Consider the following 19,711-nt stretch of genomic DNA (forward strand, 5'->3'; position numbering starts at 1 on the left):
ACAACCAGTTAGGATAGCTACAACCAGCTAGGATAGCTACAACCAGCTAGGATAGCTACAACCAGCTAGGATAGCTACAACCAGTTAGGATAGCTACAACCAGCTAGGATAGCTACAACCAGCTAGGATAGCTACAACCAGCTAGGATAGCTACAACCAGCTAGGATAGCTACAACCAGCTAGGATAGCTACAACCAGCTAGGATAGCTACAACCAGCTAGGATAGCTACAACCAGCTAGGATAGCTACAACCAGCTAGGATAGCTACAACCAGCTAGGATAGCTACAACCAGCTAGGATAGCTACAACCAGCTAGGATAACTACAACCAGCTAGGATAGCTACAACCAGTTAGGATAGCTACAACCAGCTAGGATAGCTACAACCAGCTAGGATAACTACAACCAGCTAGGATAGCTACAACCAGCTAGGATAGCTACAACCAGCTAGGATAACTACAACCAGCTAGGATAGCTACAACCAGCTAGGATAGCTACAACCAGTTAGGATAGCTACAACCAGCTAGGATAGCTACAACCAGTTAGGATAGCTACAACCAGCTAGGATAGCTACAACCAGCTAGGATAGCTACAACCAGTTAGGATAGCTACAACCAGCTAGGATAGCTACAACCAGCTAGGATAGCTACAACCAGTTAGGATAGCTACAACCAGCTAGGATAGCTACAACCAGCTAGGATAGCTACAACCAGTTAGGATAGCTACAACCAGCTAGGATAGCTACAACCAGCTAGGATAGCTACAACCAGCTAGGATAGCTACAACCAGCTAGGATAACTACAACCAGCTAGGATAGCTACAACCAGTTAGGATAGCTACAACCAGCTAGGATAGCTACAACCAGCTAGGATAACTACAACCAGCTAGGATAGCTACAACCAGCTAGGATAGCTACAACCAGCTAGGATAACTACAACCAGCTAGGATAGCTACAACCAGCTAGGATAGCTACAACCAGTTAGGATAGCTACAACCAGCTAGGATAGCTACAACCAGTTAGGATAGCTACAACCAGCTAGGATAACTACAACCAGCTAGGATAGCTACAACCAGCTAGGATAACTACAACCAGCTAGGATAGCTACAACCAGCTAGGATAACTACAACCAGCTAGGATAGCTACAACCAGCTAGGATAGCTACAACCAGTTAGGATAGCTACAACCAGCTAGGATAGCTACAACCAGCTAGGATAGCTACAACCAGTTAGGATAGCTACAACCAGCTAGGATAGCTACAACCAGCTAGGATAGCTACAACCAGCTAGGATAACTACAACCAGCTAGGATAGCTACAACCAGCTAGGATAACTACAACCAGCTAGGATAGCTACAACCAGTTAGGATAGCTACAACCAGCTAGGATAACTACAACCAGCTAGGATAGCTACAACCAGTTAGGATAGCTACAACCAGTTAGGATAGCTACAACCAGCTAGGATAACTACAACCAGCTAGGATAGCTACAACCAGTTAGGATAGCTACAACCAGCTAGGATAGCTACAACCAGCTAGGATAGCTACAACCAGCTAGGATAGCTACAACCAGCTAGGATAGCTACAACCAGTTAGGATAGCTACAACCAGCTAGGATAGCTACAACCAGCTAGGATAGCTACAACCAGTTAGGATAGCTACAACCAGCTAGGATAGCTACAACCAGCTAGGATAGCTACAACCAGCTAGGATAGCTACAACCAGCTAGGATAGCTACAACCAGCTAGGATAGCTACAACCAGCTAGGATAGCTACAACCAGCTAGGATAGCTACAACCAGTTAGGATAGCTACAACCAGCTAGGATAGCTACAACCAGCTAGGATAGCTACAACCAGTTAGGATAGCTACAACCAGCTAGGATAGCTACAACCAGCTAGGATAGCTACAACCAGTTAGGATAGCTACAACCAGCTAGGATAGCTACAACCAGCTAGGATAGCTACAACCAGTTAGGATAGCTACAACCAGCTAGGATAGCTACAACCAGCTAGGATAGCTACAACCAGCTAGGATAGCTATATAACTGTGTGGCTTACAGTGTCATGAACTAAGCACATTGACAATGATTAATGTTATCATTAATGTCTGCGTATACTTTTGCTGCTGGGTCTGCCACCATTTTAGCCATTATCCATAAGCTGTCCTTATCTTACAGTCAAGCATCTTACTGTACTTTACCACACCACAATTGACCCACTAGCAAACATCTTATAACTATAGTATCATTAATCTACAAAGAGAAGGCTTCAGTCATTACAACATCACAGCTTAATCTCTGAAATGTGTAATGGTAATTACCCGCCTGCTCCACACATGTTTTAGGAGAAATCTGATGAAAAACATAATCAGTATGTCTAGTCATTGAGCATTCCATTGGGTAAAACTAGAGTTTGAGCAAGCTTTGTTAGTGCTAGAATCTGTATCCAATTATAAATTTATGAAAAGCAATGTACTGATTTTGCATATGGATGAACAATTTTCACAGTGTCTACTCCAAAAAGGGTCTGGATTAAATAGCATACAATAAATTCTGAGTACTTAACAGCTAGTAGGCACAATGTTGGCCGATAATCAAGCTGCTGTTCACTGTAGAACTTCCTTGATTTAAAGGTCATAAAAGGGGCTGGAAAACTGCTGGATTCACTTTGTGGTTAGACTGCACTACTACAGGATAGTAAAACTAGCTCAGCAACAATCCCGGCCCCCATACAATTATCACTTTGAACTATAATGGCTGCAACAAGTTCTAACTTACAAAATGCTTTCAACAACATCAGCCTATGCAAATATTTGTATGGGTAGCCTGGAAAAAGAAGTGTATTTACTGTCGGTTGAAGGTACTGAATTAGACAGAAAATAAACTCCCACACGAATACTATTGGAGTCCATTTACACAAAGCCATGCAGTCGGTAATTCCTGCATTAAGCATTATTGTCACTGACTCCAAGACTGATTCACCAGAGAAAGATTAGCTGATCAGACCAAAATTTTAGAAATACACCTTGAGACGAGTATCCTAAATGCAGAAAAGTTGTCTGAAACAAAGCTTGTCAAATTATTAAAGTACGGCTTTCTTCTTTGAGGGGACTACAATTGATGCTGGTGCAGTCAAAGAAATCATCCATTATCCTGAAAGAACTGGTGCATGTCATAAATGATCGTGGTAATCACTGGATTGTAGCTATTTTGCTAATATTGTGGGATGTAAACCCAAAGAAGTGAATGTCCATCAGTCTGTAGCACAGTTCATAAAGAAACACAACACCTTATTTGTATTTTGTTTGATGCTGGCTAAGGTAACTATATTAAGCCATTTCACAAGTAAGTGGGAGGACTGGATTGTGCTTCTTTGCTATTACAGTTGTTACTACATTGGTATTTAATATTAATTCATCTGCTGTCAACATTAAATACAATCAAATTTAGTCACTTGCTTTAAAAATCAAAAATTCACTTTAATTCCAGATCAATACTAATAACCCTACAATGGGCTACAGCTCATCAGTTTAACAGCATAATGATTGTGTAATCTTTTCTGTATTCATACATTTAAAATATTCATTGTCTTATGATTTCAAAATTATTAAAACCATTTATTATATTTTGTGGATAATCTTTTACAATAGCAGTATAATTCAATCACCCACGTGCTCCAATAGGCTTCATGATACTCAGCCTAAGATCAACAAGATTAATAGTGGAGTTACCAGTTCTCTGTCATCCAACTGAGTGAAGATTTTCTTGGTATACCAATCACGAAAATGTGTCCTTAGAAAATCTGTCACAGGTTTATTGAAGCTCACTTTAAGTAGTTGCAACTGATCCATGCAGTTTGGAGGCACCATTACACACATTATACAGTAGTTTACTGTTTTTGTCAAGTCAGGATAAGAATTCCTTTGTGGTTTGGCCTTTGAGTTCATCAAATATCACAAGTGAAGACTATAGTCATCAGATAAGTCCTTGTTTTACTGCAAGTATGGTATAATGATCTTGATGATGTAAAGGAACATAGTCTCTACATTGCACCAGTGGTTAGGTATGGCAGACATGAACCAACATGCAGGAAATTAACTCCACTGGGATAACACTGAGATGCCGTTCTTTCATAAACTAGATGAACTGGCAGAAAGTCTGCAAACACCGCAGTGATCTTCCTCTTGTCATTACTCCCTCCCTTGGATCCCTTCTCAACCATCGTCCACAGAGAAACTTTATCCCAGTTTGGTCCCAATTGATTACCAGCTCATCAGGTATTTCTTCAATCATTTTAACCCTTTTAATGTCTAGCAAAAACTTGCCTTTGACAGCTTCAAAATTGCTTATAGTAAACCTTACTTTAGTTTTAGTCTTCCTCTTCACATAATTTATCTTAATAATATTTAGCCCAGCTTTTCTTCAGCTCTCCGATGCTTTCCAACAATTCTGGATCTCTTTTCTGGAGCATACCTGTAGCAGCAGAATTACAACTTGTGTGTTTACTCCCCCTGCGCCAACTCTTAACATGTGTATGTAGGACTGTAATTGTTTGCTCAGCTCATCTGTAAGTATTCAAGGTATTCCAGTTTTTTCACCCTATATCATTGTGATTGGCTCTAAATTTCCTTCACCACGTGCTTTCTTCATGTTGTCAGTAATTGTGTTCCAGTAATTAATGGTGTTCCACCTCAAGTTTGGAAACTCATCTTTAAAATGCCTTATCATTGCAACAGTTCTGTGAGATACAGCATAATAATGTCAATTGTAGCCTTGTCAATTCCTGACAGCTGCTTACTGTACGGTCCTTGTTTCCTTCCATCTAATGTGCAACTACTTCCACTTGCTGTTGACAACACAGCTGATACCCTATCACTTGCAGCCTTAATAGTTGAAGGTGGAACCCACTTTGAGGACCATTTAGGTTAGGAAGGGGTTATTTACGCTTAAAGAACTTGTACAAACTCTTTTTGTTTTAACACTAGCTTGGCACCTCCACAATCACGTATAACTAATTACTTGATGTAGCAAATCATTTATATGATGTATCAACTACAAACAAATTTTTGTAATTACAATAGCCATCATGAAAATCACGAATTTTTTTTGTCTCTGAAAACTTTGAGCTATATGGTAGCTGTATGCCTTAACAAACAAAAACATCACAAAATTAGAGATTCAAGCAATGAAAAGTAGTGAAACAAGAGATAAAAGTAATGAAAGTACTAGAGCATAGCTTGATGGGAAAATCCCCATGTTGACATTGAACACAATGATTGTTATAAGATGCCAATGTAGGGATTATCCCACTGAGCTATGTTGTAATACCACCATTTATTTCTTGTCTCACCCACTACCTTTTGTCACTTGGATCCTCACTTCATTTTTAATGTAATAAATTTTAATAGTTATACTGAAAAGGTTGCAGAGCCATTTAGCCTTAATTCTTTTCAGCAATGCCTGTCTGTTACATTATAGGATGACGCTATTGGAACCAGAAAATAAGTGGCAATAATGATGGTTAAAATGCCTATTGCCACAGATCGGTGTCACAAGCTGGCACAACAGCTTATCACCACCGACAAACCAGGGAATCACTCACGTGTTCCGAATCAGATGAGACAAAGTACTTGTGCCATATGTCTACTTACTTTAGTGTGACGAATGTGTGAGAAAGATGAAAAGTGTGGTGGGGTAAGCCATCCCAACTCCTGAGAGTTGTCCATGTACTGATGGAGGAGCTAAAAGTGTGCAGTGTTGGAAAGCAATTTGATAGCTTTGAAGAATTTGATAATGCTTTGAAAACATTGCATGAGAAATTTGTCACCCTTTACATGTCTACAATAGCTAAACTGTTTTGAAAGCTAATGAAAGGAGGCTTACAGCAAGGTACCTTTGAACTATGCTGTGAAGTTGTGTACACTTTGGTAAAGCACAACAGAGAAGCAAGAAAGAAAGACCAAATCAGCAATACTTCACCACAGGATGTAATGCTACCATTGTTACTTCATATGATAGGATTACGGATAAACTTGTTGTTTGCAATCGTGAGTTGCAGCATCATCATCATTTGGGAAAAGAGGTGCTGAAACACTACCCATCTCATCGTCATTTAACCGAGGAAGAACAAGTTGAGGTCAATTCACTTATCAAACTTCAGCAAAGCAACAAACATTTTAAAGAACACATTAAAGCCAAATTTGGAAAGCTTTTAACTTTGAAATACATCCAAAACATGAAGCTAAAGGTTAAAGAATTGGAAAGACAGGAAAGAACTGATGCCCAAATGACAATTGAGAAGCTGTTAACTGTATTGCAAAGTGACCCTAATGCCAAAGGTGGAGTAATTGTAACTGAAAAAAAATGAGCTTGCCATCCTGTATTACCAAAGTGGCATAATGGGAGAATGGTTTAAAAAGTTTCCTGAAATATTGATGATTGATGGCACATATTGTGTTAACAAGCCTGGCCCTGTATGCCCTAATGGTTGAAGATGGTCATGGTCATGGCCAGGTAGTCTACTATGCTGCCACCAGTTCTGAAGATTACAATCACATATAAAGCATCCTTCAGTCATTAAAAGGGTGAAATCCGTTCTGGTCAAAGTGTTTGTAATAATCATCAACAAAGATTTCACAGAATGGAAATTTCTAAAGGTGGAATTTCCAGATGCCACCGTTCTTTTTTGTCAATTCCATGTGATCAAATGCTTTTTCAAAAAAGTTTGCGATTTTGAAGTTCCAAAAGATGATCGTGATGCTGTTAGGAATGTTTAACGGCAGCTTGTTCATGCTGGAGATTAGTCAACATATGATTCCTTAAAGGAAGAATTGTTTCAACTTGTAAACTCAGATTTTAAAGCCTATTTCCTCAAAACTTGGGATTCATGTCAGAACATGTGGGTGTCTTTTAAGCAAGATACCTTTTCCCATTATGGCAACATGACTAATAATCATTTGGAGAGCAGCCACAGTAAGCTTAAACAAGTTGTCCATCACTCTGACAAGCTATCAGAGATGTTTCAAAATTTGCTTTTGCATATCACTAGCTTGTACTGAAGAGTACTAACATGTTGCATTTCAAGAAGAATTTACAACACCTTCTAGCAATGGTTCTGAAATACCAGGAATTTCATTGGTCAACTCTATTTGCACATCTTATGCAGCCAATCGTATTACAGAGTAGTTTAATTTAGCTTCTAAAGTGGCATACTCTGTCAGTGTCAAAGATTCAAGCCACTTTAATGTAAAATACAAGGGCCATCTCCACAAATGTTGATGACAACCAATTTAAGTGTACCATATTTTTGCTGCATGAGCCAGGGCCGCCCACAGGGGGGGGCAACTGGGGCATTTTGCCCTGGGCCCCAGCCCCCTGAATACCTGTTTAAAAGATCGATATACTCTAATAGAACAGTCAGATCTAAATACTGTAATAGAGCAGTCACAGTATTCTTCAGAGGAGCAGTGTAGCAAGCTTATAGATAAGGAGATATGGTTGGTGATGGGTAGTTATTGTCATTGTCAGTAGGTTGTGGCCTTTTTTTTTTTTTTTTTGGTCTTCAACTTACAGCTTGGGTGAAGGGCCCCACTTTAACTCTTTGCCCTGGGTCCCTTAATTTCTCTGGGCGGCCCTGGCATGAGCAAGCCAAGAACTTGAGCCATTTGAAGTGCAGATGGTAAAGGAAAAGTGGACAAAGTGCTATCAAGATGTTTCTGATAATCTCCCAACAACTGATGATTTTGCTATGGTCTCAAATGAAAGTTCTCATGATGTACTTCAGACTCAGCTCCTTCCAAATAAGCAAATTTTTATCACTACTCTCTCAAGAAGTCGTAAGTATCGCAAGATTATTGATTTGGGACAGAAATTGGCTACTGCTGCTTCTGTTTGTGGCATGGCAGAGTTTCAGGAGAAATATCATTCACTTGAGCATATCCTTGCTTTGTGGGAATCTAACATTTCTTTTGTTGTTACACCAAAAGAGGAAAGCAAGGAGATACTACTGTATAGTAAGGTAACTTTAATTTGATAGGTTGTTTCATGGGCAAAAACCTCAAGACTCAAGAGTATAGGGTTGGTGGGTTAAATAAAATATTAAAGAAATTGGGACTAATGCAAGTAAGGATGTAGCTGCCCAATGGTAGCCATGCATGGTGTGTTTCTCAGCTAGGTTTGTCAGATGCATTAGAAGAATAGGAGGCTTGTGTTCAAAATTTCTGGTTTCATTTCATAATTTAATATATCAGCCTATCAAAAAGGCAAGTCGGTTGAGTGCATGAAACAACTAATCAAGTTGACAAGGCTTAATTTTTCTGTCATAAGCTTTGCATATGTGTTTGATTTTACTCACCAACTAATATGAATCATTCTGACTGTATAATGTGTTCTCAAGAATTTTGAATTGAATTTATTTAATTTTGTGTCTTTTCTGAATTTCCATTTTTTATTGTTTAGTGTTGGTTGGTGCTAAAGTCATCTTTTATTGTGGTAGCAGTGTACTGTGCATGACCTGCATATCTTATTGCTGTAGGATGATTGTGCCGCTAGTCAGAATGTGGCAAGTAATTTCCAACAGAATGATCTGTCAGGTTCTCATGAAGATGAGCATATAGAAGAGGCTGTTTTAGCCTTGACATCAGAAGCTGAAGAATTTATTATACCTGTGACATCAGAAACTGAAGAAGTTGCTATAGCCTTTACATCAGAAACTGAAGAAGTATCTGTACCCTTGAAATCAAAAATTGGTGATGATATAGAGCCCATTAATGAAGAAGCTAGTACCAGTAAAGAAGAGTCAAAATTGCAACAACAGGTACAGAAGAAATTCTGTGTATTTCTAATGAGTAGCTTTCCCAGTCAAGACTTATTAAGCCAAACTGATAATTTTCCATTTTTACAACACAAACATTCCAATATTATGTTTCAGGTATGAAGCTAGAATGCCTTTTTGTTGAAAATAAATGCATGCAAGTGATTAGGATTTATCCACAGTACTGTTGTCATACTTATCTACACTAATGTCTATCAATAGAAGTTTTGGGCTTTTCTGGCTACAAAATCACCCCTAAACCAGCCTCATAATTCCTTCATGGTATCTTAGCAGTATTGGTTAGGTACCTGGCAATAGTTTACTGAATATTAATTGTTGTGTTCCTTGTTGGTGCTTAAATGTATGTACCGTATATTCCCTAAACATTCGGCAGAAATAAAGTACTTCCGTTTGTGTCTGGCCAAACAACTAGGAAAAAATTCACCAACACGGTGATATTGTCGAATTTTTAGGGATCTATCCCTAATACAGTCTGCATGCTTCATGGCTATGTTATTTGCGATCCATTTACTGCTTACTTTCTGAATTTCTCTCTGCAGGGACCAACAGGAATGCCTTGAGGTGTAGCTGACAATACCACAATACATGCACACTTGGCCGCAGCGCTATATACTATGATTGCCTACATTATCCAGGAGAGATCATTACTACATCGCTTTTTGAATACAATCACCCAGACGTAATATCAGTTAAGGATTTCAACAAGTAATAAAATAGAAACCACAATCAATAAACTATCTCGTGACAATGTTGCTGAATTTCAACATTGCTAAGACATTTGTTATGCATCTGGGTAACTCTAACCCATGTCATACATATTATAAGGATGGACAACCCCTACAGGTAGTATCAGAACATAAAGACTTAGGAATAATAGTGGATTCTAGCTTAAAGTTCCATAGCCAAGCAACCTCTGCTATAAACAAAGCCAATCGTGTATTGGGATTAATCAAATAATCATGTAACACTCTAAATGGAAAGACTCTTCCAATACTCTACAAGGCTCTGGTAAGACCTCACCTTGAATATGCTAATGTTGTATGGGGACCCAATTATATTGGAGATTGTGACAGGATGGAGAAAGTGCAAAGAAGAGCCACTAAATGTGTTCAGGGTCTGTCCAGTTTAGAGTATGATGAACGTCTGGTTACCCTCAAGCTTCCTACATTGTCATATCGAAGGCATCGTGCTGACATGATTATGGTATATAATATCTTACAAGGGAATGTTAATCTTCAACCTGAATTATTTTTCCACCTGAATTTGTCAAGTGCCACAAGGGAACATGACTTCAAACCTTTTAAACCTTATGCCCAAAAGAATGTTCGCAGCAAATTCTTTTCAGTAAGAACCATCAATTCATGGAATAATTTACCCAATTATGTAGTGTTGTCTAATTCTACTGACAATTTTAAAATTTTGATTGATAACTTTTATTCTTAATGTAATTGTTTATTGTAATGAGCAGGACTCACAGGCATTATGCCTTTTTCTCTGTATTTAATTATACAACCAAGTAGTAAGAATAATACGAAATGCGGTTAAAATTACGTCATTAATAATGAATGAATGAATAAATAAATAATAAATAATGTTTGAGAAAACTAAGAGGCCTAGAGACATGAACTAAGCGGGGATAGATTCGCCTGTGAATGAAGGCACAACCGTATAATAAGTACGCTTGTTCGTGCTGATGACTTTACCGTACGTGTAATTCTATATAACGCCCGGCACCACGCTCGAACGAAAAGATTAGTAAACGTCCGCGGAGAGGCCAGGCGCCACTTTACTGGTAAGCAACAACATTACAAGTATGTTTAAATGTTTGTAACTGTGTATTTTGTGTACAGGATATGCGCTCCAGGCGTCATGCAGTGAAAGACCAGCTGATGACCAGTTGGGATACCAGCTGATGCGCTCATAAACAACCAGCTGAAACAACAAGGTAATGAGTAATGTAATACTTGTACCGGTAGTTGTATTATAGGTCTACATCTTCATCCTTCATCTGGCTTGCTGGCGGCTGGAATTATTTTCCACTCGGCTTAACTACTAGTCTACTGTAAGTCTGTAATAGCTAAACAAGAAGCCGATGCAGTGCTGCATATACAACAATGTGTAACTATCTCCTGTATGTTGTGCATGGCTGTATGCATAATATTATAGACTGTGATCACTGTGCCAATGCCACACCGCTGATATACAGGTACATCATCAGTGGCCTCTAGTTACAACAGAGTCTGTTGTGCCATATTGGCTTGATTGGGATCAATTACTAATTGTGCCTTCACAATATCCCTTATTCTGCATAGGCTCACTTCACTGCTGAGTCATCTTCAGAGACACGTCACACCTACAATATATAGTTACTTTCAATATAGCTAACTTAACTTGGTTTTTTTGTGTAGGTTGTGTTTTAGTATTGTGGTTTTCTGATGCCAGTTAAACTCCCTTGCCTGTGTACGTATGCATATGTATCATTTCCACAGGTACACGCACACTGCTCTGAGTGTTTTATTATTATTATTATTATTATTATTATTGTTTACTGAGCAGTCAGCCCTGCTGGTGTGCTCAGGAATCACATAAACAAATACATTAGGTACAATAATATGATTGTAGTCTAGCTGTAAATAGATCAGTATCTGCAATTTCAATTGTGTCAGTTGGTAGTATGTTCCACTCGTTTATTGTTCTTGAGAAATAGCAGTTGTGGTATGCTGTGGTGGATGAGGTAGGTAAAATATAGTGAAGATGGTGGTATTGTCTTGTTGGTCGTGTTTTTGGTAAGTAATAATGAGGAATTTGGAGTGATAACTGTTGGTAGTGTATCTTATGCAATATTTGTAACCTAGATAATTTGTGTTTCCTATGACACTGTTTATACTTGCCCAATGGGTAGGTTGCAACGTTGGTGTATGTACTTGGTTGTATGTGACGCGGTCCTAGTAATAATAATAATAATAATACGTCAGATGCTGCATGAAGTGTTTCATGGCTTAACAAAGTGTTATCTGAGGGTGTATCATGTTACAAGGAGATGTGGGGCTAGGAGAGATTTTATTCTGTGAACAGAAACGAAGATCGCGTGTTGCGGTAGCCATGTCACACGATGATATCGTTGAGCACGTTCCCTGAACAATTTCACACTTGGTGCTTCATCCAGCATCGAGGTAGCATATTGTGTGAGATCACTGGGAATCCTCAGTACTCAGTCCAGAGACCTTCGTCAACTAGTGCTCCAAGTGCCGAAAAATTAGCGCGCTTATAATCAGAAACTTTCCTGCGCTTGCCGAAATTTAGAGCACATTGCGTTCAAAGCACTGGGAGTGCCGAATATTTAGAGATTCCGAAATTTTAGGGAATCTATGGTACTGTATTGTCTTGAATTATGTTTGTTTCATCCAAGCAACTTATATAATGGCTAGCAAACAAGACCAGCGTTTATATACGTGACCAGCATTCTCATATCATACTAGAGCTGAAAGAAACATTTGATTCGATGAGATATTTACTCAGTTGTACCATAAAATACATCAATAAGTGTTTGAATATAAAGCAACTAAGTTTTTAAAAAAATATTAATCATAATGTTTTAGATATTTGTCAATGGAATTTGGTAGTAGGTTTTTGTATTATTTCTGGTTATTTTTATTTAGTGAAATACTGCCTTAAAATTACACATCAAATCAAACATAACATATTCATCAATTATATACAATCCAAACAAATACAATTTATAATAAATTTGATATTTGATTCTCTTTTGAGTTGAAAAGGAACTGGATAAATGTTCTCACTTCTTTGCTTCTAAACATTGCATGGAATTGTTACTCTATGGAATAGTTACTGTACTAGTGTTCATTTGAGACCTAATGTTTATTCAAAACTCAGTGTTTACTACCGTATGGAGTCAAATTTTCATAGTCAAATAATTCGTAATTTTCGTAAATAGTGTCGAATTTTTTTCCTACGAATATTCGGTTCGCTTTTTCAAGGCCTCTTCGAAATCCTCGCAAGTAGCGCTTCCTTCTACAAATGGCCCATTATCCCGAGAAATACTGTCAACTGCTATATCTAAGGGTCGAGCTGGAATAGCGATTCCGGGAGAATTTTAAAATTAATGGAAATAATTTTATTTAGCATAGCCTTGTGCAGTACTCCCACCTGACCTAATCCAACAACATCCATTACAAATTTTTAAGTACCAACTGAAATTATTATTACTTTCCCCTACCAATCAGTAATCCCATAATCAATCATATTGTAAAACATTTTGTATGCATGTTTCATATGTGCGTTAATCCTCAAACTGAGGCTGCACATTTTTGGAAAATAAATAATACTCCCTGAGGATCTCATAAACGCTTAGTTTTAAAAAATCCATTATAGGATGGTGGAGTTATAAGCAATTTTGTCCTTTAAAAAAGGCAAAATTTTCTCCGTATCTTTCCATAGAAAAAATATCCCAAAAATGGCACAATTCAACAAATGCTTATTATTATTATTACAGGTTTTTGCAATTGAATTCGTCCGTTTTGCAGTTTAATTAGTCGGTTTTGCAATAGAATTCGTCGCGTTTGCATTACAATTCGTCATAAACAAAACGGCTCCAAGAAACCAACCGTTCATTAAGAGATTAATTATTTATGCCATGGAGAGTTACACTTGAGACACTAGAAGGTAATTGGAGCTGGTAGTACGCGAAGTTGATAGCTGTCTGACAAGTTAATTAGCTTGCTCGCGAGTGACCACACCCATCGCGAATGGCGTAGTAGAGTTTGGAATGTTGCTGGATAGGCTGTAGAGGAAGAATTATTGCCTTATAAAGAGTTGTTTACTACTGTTTTACTTGAACAAGTTCTTGTAGCAGCTGCTACATCATGTTTTCGTGTTTTCTCCAGCTGCCATTCTTGTTACGGACGAATTTAACTGCAAAATCGACGAATTCTATTGCAAAATCGACGAATTCAATTGCAAATACCTGTAATACTTTACAACACACTAAACATATTGAGTGTCAACCAACAACCCGTGTTGGCAGCCCGAAAAAGTTAAAACTTAATTTACTTAATTACAAAACTAAAGTACCGAGAAATTGTTAGATAAACCTACGTTATAACAATTACTACATCTGCAACAAAAATGACACGTACAAAGATTGTCAGCTGAGAACTGAAGTGTGAAGTGTTGATGTAGACACTTGTAGATATTGACTTTAATGACTGATAGTGGCTGACTTAGATCGATGGATGGTAATTTATTCCACAGTCTTGATATTCTGTTGAAATAGAGGTTCCTGGTGTAATTGTTAGAAGTGTAGACATGGTTGAGGTTATTATTAGAGGATGATCTGGTGTTTGCAGTGCTAAAAGAAACATGATCATATATATTAAAATAGTTGGAAGGCTGCTTTAGAGCTTTGATGAAAAACATGATTTCATAGAAATCCAGTGTATACATTAAAGGCAATAGATCTAGTTTGAGGAGATAAGTCCGATAGTTAGATTCATAGTCTTTAAGGATGAATTTAGTTGCTTGTCGCTGAATCTTTTCTAGGGTAATAGTGTCCTTGATCAAGTATGGATTCCATAGCTGAGAGCAGTAAGTTAACTGAGATCGAACAAGAGTTATGTATAGAGGTTTTTTGGCTTTAACAGAGTGACAGTTACTAAAAGCACGCCTTAGGAGGCCGAGATATCTATAAGCCTTGGAAGTTATATGTTTGTAATGATTCTCCCAGGAGAAGTTGTCAGAAATTTGTATACCCAAATCACGATGACTGTACAGCCAAGGAAGTGTGTTACCATCAAGTGAATAGGAAGTAGGTGTCTTGTTGTTAAAACTCAAGTAGATACATTTACTGATGCCAAAAAATAAGTCAGAGTCGATGCTCCAGATATATAGCTGGTCTAGATCCTGTTGTAAATCAGTATGATCAGGGGGTGAAGAATTATTTTATAAAGCTTGGTGTCATGTACAAACAAAAATAGATTAGAAAACTGTGTAGCTAGTGTTAGATCATTTATATAAATTAGAAACAGCAGGGGGCCAAGGATGCTGCCCTGGGGAACACCAGATAATACTGGCAATGGATCAGAAATAACATTGCAGACTTTAACATGTTGAAAACGATTACATAGGTAGTTATTAAACCAATTCCAAAGGTTTCCAGTTATTCCATAATTTGATAGTTTAACTAAGAGCTTGCTGTGGGAGAAACTATCAAAAGCCTTACGAAAATCTAGATAGAGTCAATTTGGTGCACTGTGATAAAAGAGGGATATAAGATGGTATTTCCAGTGGCTTATTGAATACAAAAAAGCTTGGTATAACCTGCATTATACTAACAATCTCATGTAAGACTTCAGTTAATGTGTTAAATATACTGAAACCATATATGCGATGGTATAGTGTGGGCATTATATTAGATATAAGCTATTTGAGGTAATGTGGTAAATAAACTGAAACCATATATGCAATAGTATAGTGTGGATTATACTAAAGTATAAAATGAGTATAATACAGGATTTATATTAAGGCTTATTTGTATTCAATAAGCCACTGGAAATACCATATTATATCCCACTTTTTGCACAGTGGTGACCTTGGGAAGTAGCTTTGAAAATACTGTTCAAATATAGCAAAAGTTGTTGGGTGGTGGACCTACCAGGCAAGAATCCAAACTGACAGGTAGTAACATTATTAAGTACACGATCAATGATTTTGTTGTAGATAAGAATTTCTAAAACTTTTGATGTGTTACATAGAAGGGAAATAGGTCTGTAATTCTTTACTGATGATCGATCAGCTTATAACTAAGCTTTGCAATAACATTTTGAGCTTCTGTTTTCTGCTATAAACACCTTAATACATGGAACACAGTGTAACCGTACTTGTAAGACCCTCTGAACAAAGGTCACCTCCATAGAAAGCCACTAAATAGTTGCATGCATTTAGCATCTTGCGGATGGCAAAACAGTATACACATGGTGAAGTGCAACCACTCTGTACCAGTCACCTCCACTCAAAAATACAATGTGCATGCAAAGCAAGGAGTTGTGCTGTTGATTTATAGCTGCTTATATGATTATTTTTTCTCTTAATGTACAGCTCCTTGACAACTACCAAAATGGTGCATCAAAGAGATGAGCTATTTGTGGTGCAAATTTGCTGACTTTTAACATAGTAATATTGAAAACTACATGGACAAAAATGCTCGCCTTGGTGTAACTAACATGTGCTTGGTCGTTTCTTGCAAGGAGAACATAAGGCTATATTGCAAAATAATCTTATAATTGGCATAAAACTCCACACAAACATATTTGTAGCAGAAAACTAACTGCACCATCGTATTCCTTGCCTCCAGAAACCCCAGAAACAATCCAATTGTTTGATCAATCGCTCGTATGGCAGCGAAATGATTATGCCAACTCTCCAATGGAAGATTCACGGAGAATATTTTATGTAAAATTTACGGAATTCCGGAATCGCTAGCTGGAAAACCCTCAAGAATCAATTTGAAGATTCAAGAAAGAGATGATGCTGTTAGAGATACCACTGTAAAATGCTAATAATAAATAATAAATACGATGGGGAAAAAGAAGGCCACTATTGAAAACTATGCACTAGTACACGTGAGCATCCCCCTCTCCTCAGAAATAACGAACACGTTGAGCTTATTTTTTCGGAAAATGCCCAACAATATTTTCACTCTTTGTTACTTTTACAGCAAATGGATCGTGCGTGTTGCCTATCTCCCTCTGGAAAAGGAGCATTCTTCTAGAATCGGCGTCCATCCGCTATCCTTGTATACTGCGTGAAATCTTCTCACGCAGGAAGAAAACTGTACTTCTGGCATTGTCGTTATCTATCACAAGCACCTCAGCTGGTTAGAAGTCCGTCTGCGTCTCAATTAAATTAGCTATAATTACGAAAATATACCGCTAATGTACTTTTAAGAATTTTTTATTACGAAAATTTGGCGCTATACGGTATATATCATGTTATTTTCGAAGAGGTATATTTCGAAGCTTCTACGAAAATTTTACTCTTTAAGTATAAAGCTGCCTTGTGCCAAATTGGACAGATACTGTCTATGTACTACCAGAAACTTCACATCTTATCGTCCCAGGTAAAGAATAAATAGATTAAATCTCTTTCTGCACTATCTTTTTAAAATCAGGCGCATGCCAACAGCCGGCCTAAGGCCGGCTGTGTGCGCGCGCCTGGTTTACTGAAATTGTTTTCGTAAAAGCATAGATAACAGAGTACTTAAAAGGGATAGGAAACGAAATAACGTGACGTCACAAAATACGTATATATTTCTATTGGAATTCCGTGTATTACGTCATGAACTTACTCGTTACGCTTTGCTTCGCTTGCATCAAAAAGAAACAAATTGTTGTAACGACAGAATTTTGTAACCAACGACTGTGAAACTTCGGTACAATGAACTCAAGTAAGTAATCAAGGGAACTAGGATGGTACCAACCCTCAAGGAAGTTATGTGCAAAATTAAAGGAGATTGAAAGTGAAAAAACGGCCCAAAAATTACTTTAATCCACTTTACTTTCTTCGTAAACTTATTCTATCCTTTTAACTGTGATAAACCTATTCCTTGCCATTTAACAGAGAGAACCAGAGGAAATATTAGAGCAAAACAGGAACTGTTGCTTGAAGATACGACTAAGTATCTTCCATTTTTAACCATAAGTTTAAACCACCTTGCAGTACAACGCAGCGGTAAGCGGTAAAAGACTGTTGGTGACACACCTAGCTTACCACAAAATTCGAAAGTGGAACCGGCTATAAAAGAAGCGGTATGGACGAGGCATGAAGGTACTATGAGCGAAAGTATGACAGCGCGGAACAATCACGGTTAATGCGATACGCTTTGTTACAAGATCTACGGTCTGAATTCTCTCGCCAAAATCTCTCACAAAGGCCTAAATACTTGCTGAAGTCTGTTGGGTTACTATTTACGCTGCTTAAAACACTATTTCCCATGCTTGAGCACAAAACTGTCTTGTCCTTTCATCTACCTATCTACAGCAGATTGCATTTCCGTTTAAAAAGTGCGTCGCGCATGCGCTGCTTTAATACACATCAAGATACACATGGTTTCAAATAAAATTCACGGAGCTACTTTTACAAGTTGGAAATCATAATCCCTGACATCACAAATCTGCTATACCTATATTAGGGTCCGCAAACCGAAAAATCGATATCTTCAAATCGACTTACAAACTATAGTCATGTGTAGGGGTAGATCTAATCAAGAAAACACTAGAGTGGCAGCAAATTTCGTTCATCTCTTCTAGTGAAAATAACGTGAAATACCTTGAATTCAATCGATTTTTCGCCGTCGTAATTTGCAATGTTATTCTTTTGGGCTAAAACTCTCTCAAGCTTTGAGAGGATGTCCACTCTTACTATGGCCACACCAAGTCAAACCTTAGTTTCTGGTCACCCGCCCGCATGGTAAACCTGGAACCCTAGTTTATGAGGACTATTATTAATATTACAGGTGCTTAAGTGCATGTGACCCAGCAAGACACTTATTTTTTACTGCAAAAGATCGAGATACTCTAATAGAGCAGTCAGGGATTCCAATAGAGCAGTCACACTACTCTTAACTTAGGTATATATGCCACACTAATAAAATGTTTCTAACTATAGCTAGTTTTGTCCTTGATTATATAGCTGTTCAGATTATAACTGTTACTAATGTTTGTGACCAATACATACACACGTGACCCTACTGTTAGCGTAACTAACCTTATGGACCAGCTGGACTGGGAATCACTTGAAAGCAGACGATTAAAATTAAGATTATCCATGATGTACAAAATTATCCACAATGAAATTGATATCCCATTTGATTTGTATACTAACTGCAACATATTCCAGTACAAGAAATTATCATCCTTTTAACCTCCTATCATTGCAAGCATCAAAGACCTCATATCAGTCCTCATTTTTTCCAGCAACAATTTCACTTTGGAATGATTTACCTAACCTAGCTAAAGACTCTAATTCACTTGAAGTATTTAAATCTATAATTAAATTATAATTTACTTATTGTATTGAATTATTATTATTATTTTTTTGTGATTTGTCTGTACATTTTTCTTCATTTCTGAAGTTGTACAGTATAGGTAAATAAAAATAAATAATGCTTCTGTAACCAAAGTAATTTCAGTAGCATTAACTACTAGTCCATGCAGATGGGCCATAGCTTTAACTTTATAATTCAAATGTAGTCCTCTAATGATTAGTCTAGTAACTTCAAATTCCTTATCACTGAACACTGCAGGGGTATGGAAAGCCGGCAACATTCGGTGAGCTTAAACTTAAACTTTTCCATAACTAAAATTAGATTGGCAAGTAGAAACCACAAGGTTACTGAATAGAAGGCTGGAAACACATAGCTAGTGGGCTAAGACTTCACATTTGAATGAAGAATTTCTGATGTGAAAATAGAAGTTAAATTTCATTTTGGATCATGATCATTTGCACAACTTAGCTATAAGTCATAGTAATACTTTCCTGACATAGCTAATGCGACATTTATTTCACTTGGAAAGCATAAGTAGCTACATGAGCAAAACATTTCCTATAGTATATTCTATATAAATAAATAAATATGCTTAAATGCTATACATCAGTGTATAGCTAGCCATGATCCATCAACAACTTTCCTAGTGCATTTTTTGCCGAAGCACAACTACTTATGTTGTTGGTTAAGTTTGACTAAAAACAAAATCAACATGAATTTGCTAAATTGAGCAAATAATAATACCATACAGTATATTGTCACAGTAGAGTCTATAGTCCTGAAGTCCTGATCATCCGCCCGCCCGCATCCATTTGTAGGCTTGGG

The 19,711-nt window shown here is 37.5% G+C and overlaps 1 protein-coding gene across 1 annotated transcript in view; it reads right to left on the bottom strand.

Annotated features, from left to right (window-relative positions):
- LOC136258550 (dimethyladenosine transferase 1, mitochondrial-like) overlaps positions 1–18,415 on the bottom strand; it is a 158,502-nt gene extending 140,087 nt beyond the window's left edge. Inside the window, exon 1 of the mRNA XM_066051868.1 lies at positions 18,265–18,415. The gene's annotated coding sequence lies outside the window, so the exon portion shown is untranslated. The remainder of the gene's footprint in view (positions 1–18,264) is intronic.
- Between the last annotated feature and the right edge of the window lie 1,296 nt (positions 18,416–19,711).

This window comes from Dysidea avara, chromosome 6 (assembly GCF_963678975.1).
Source record: "Dysidea avara chromosome 6, odDysAvar1.4, whole genome shotgun sequence".
NCBI lineage: Eukaryota > Metazoa > Porifera > Demospongiae > Dictyoceratida > Dysideidae > Dysidea > Dysidea avara.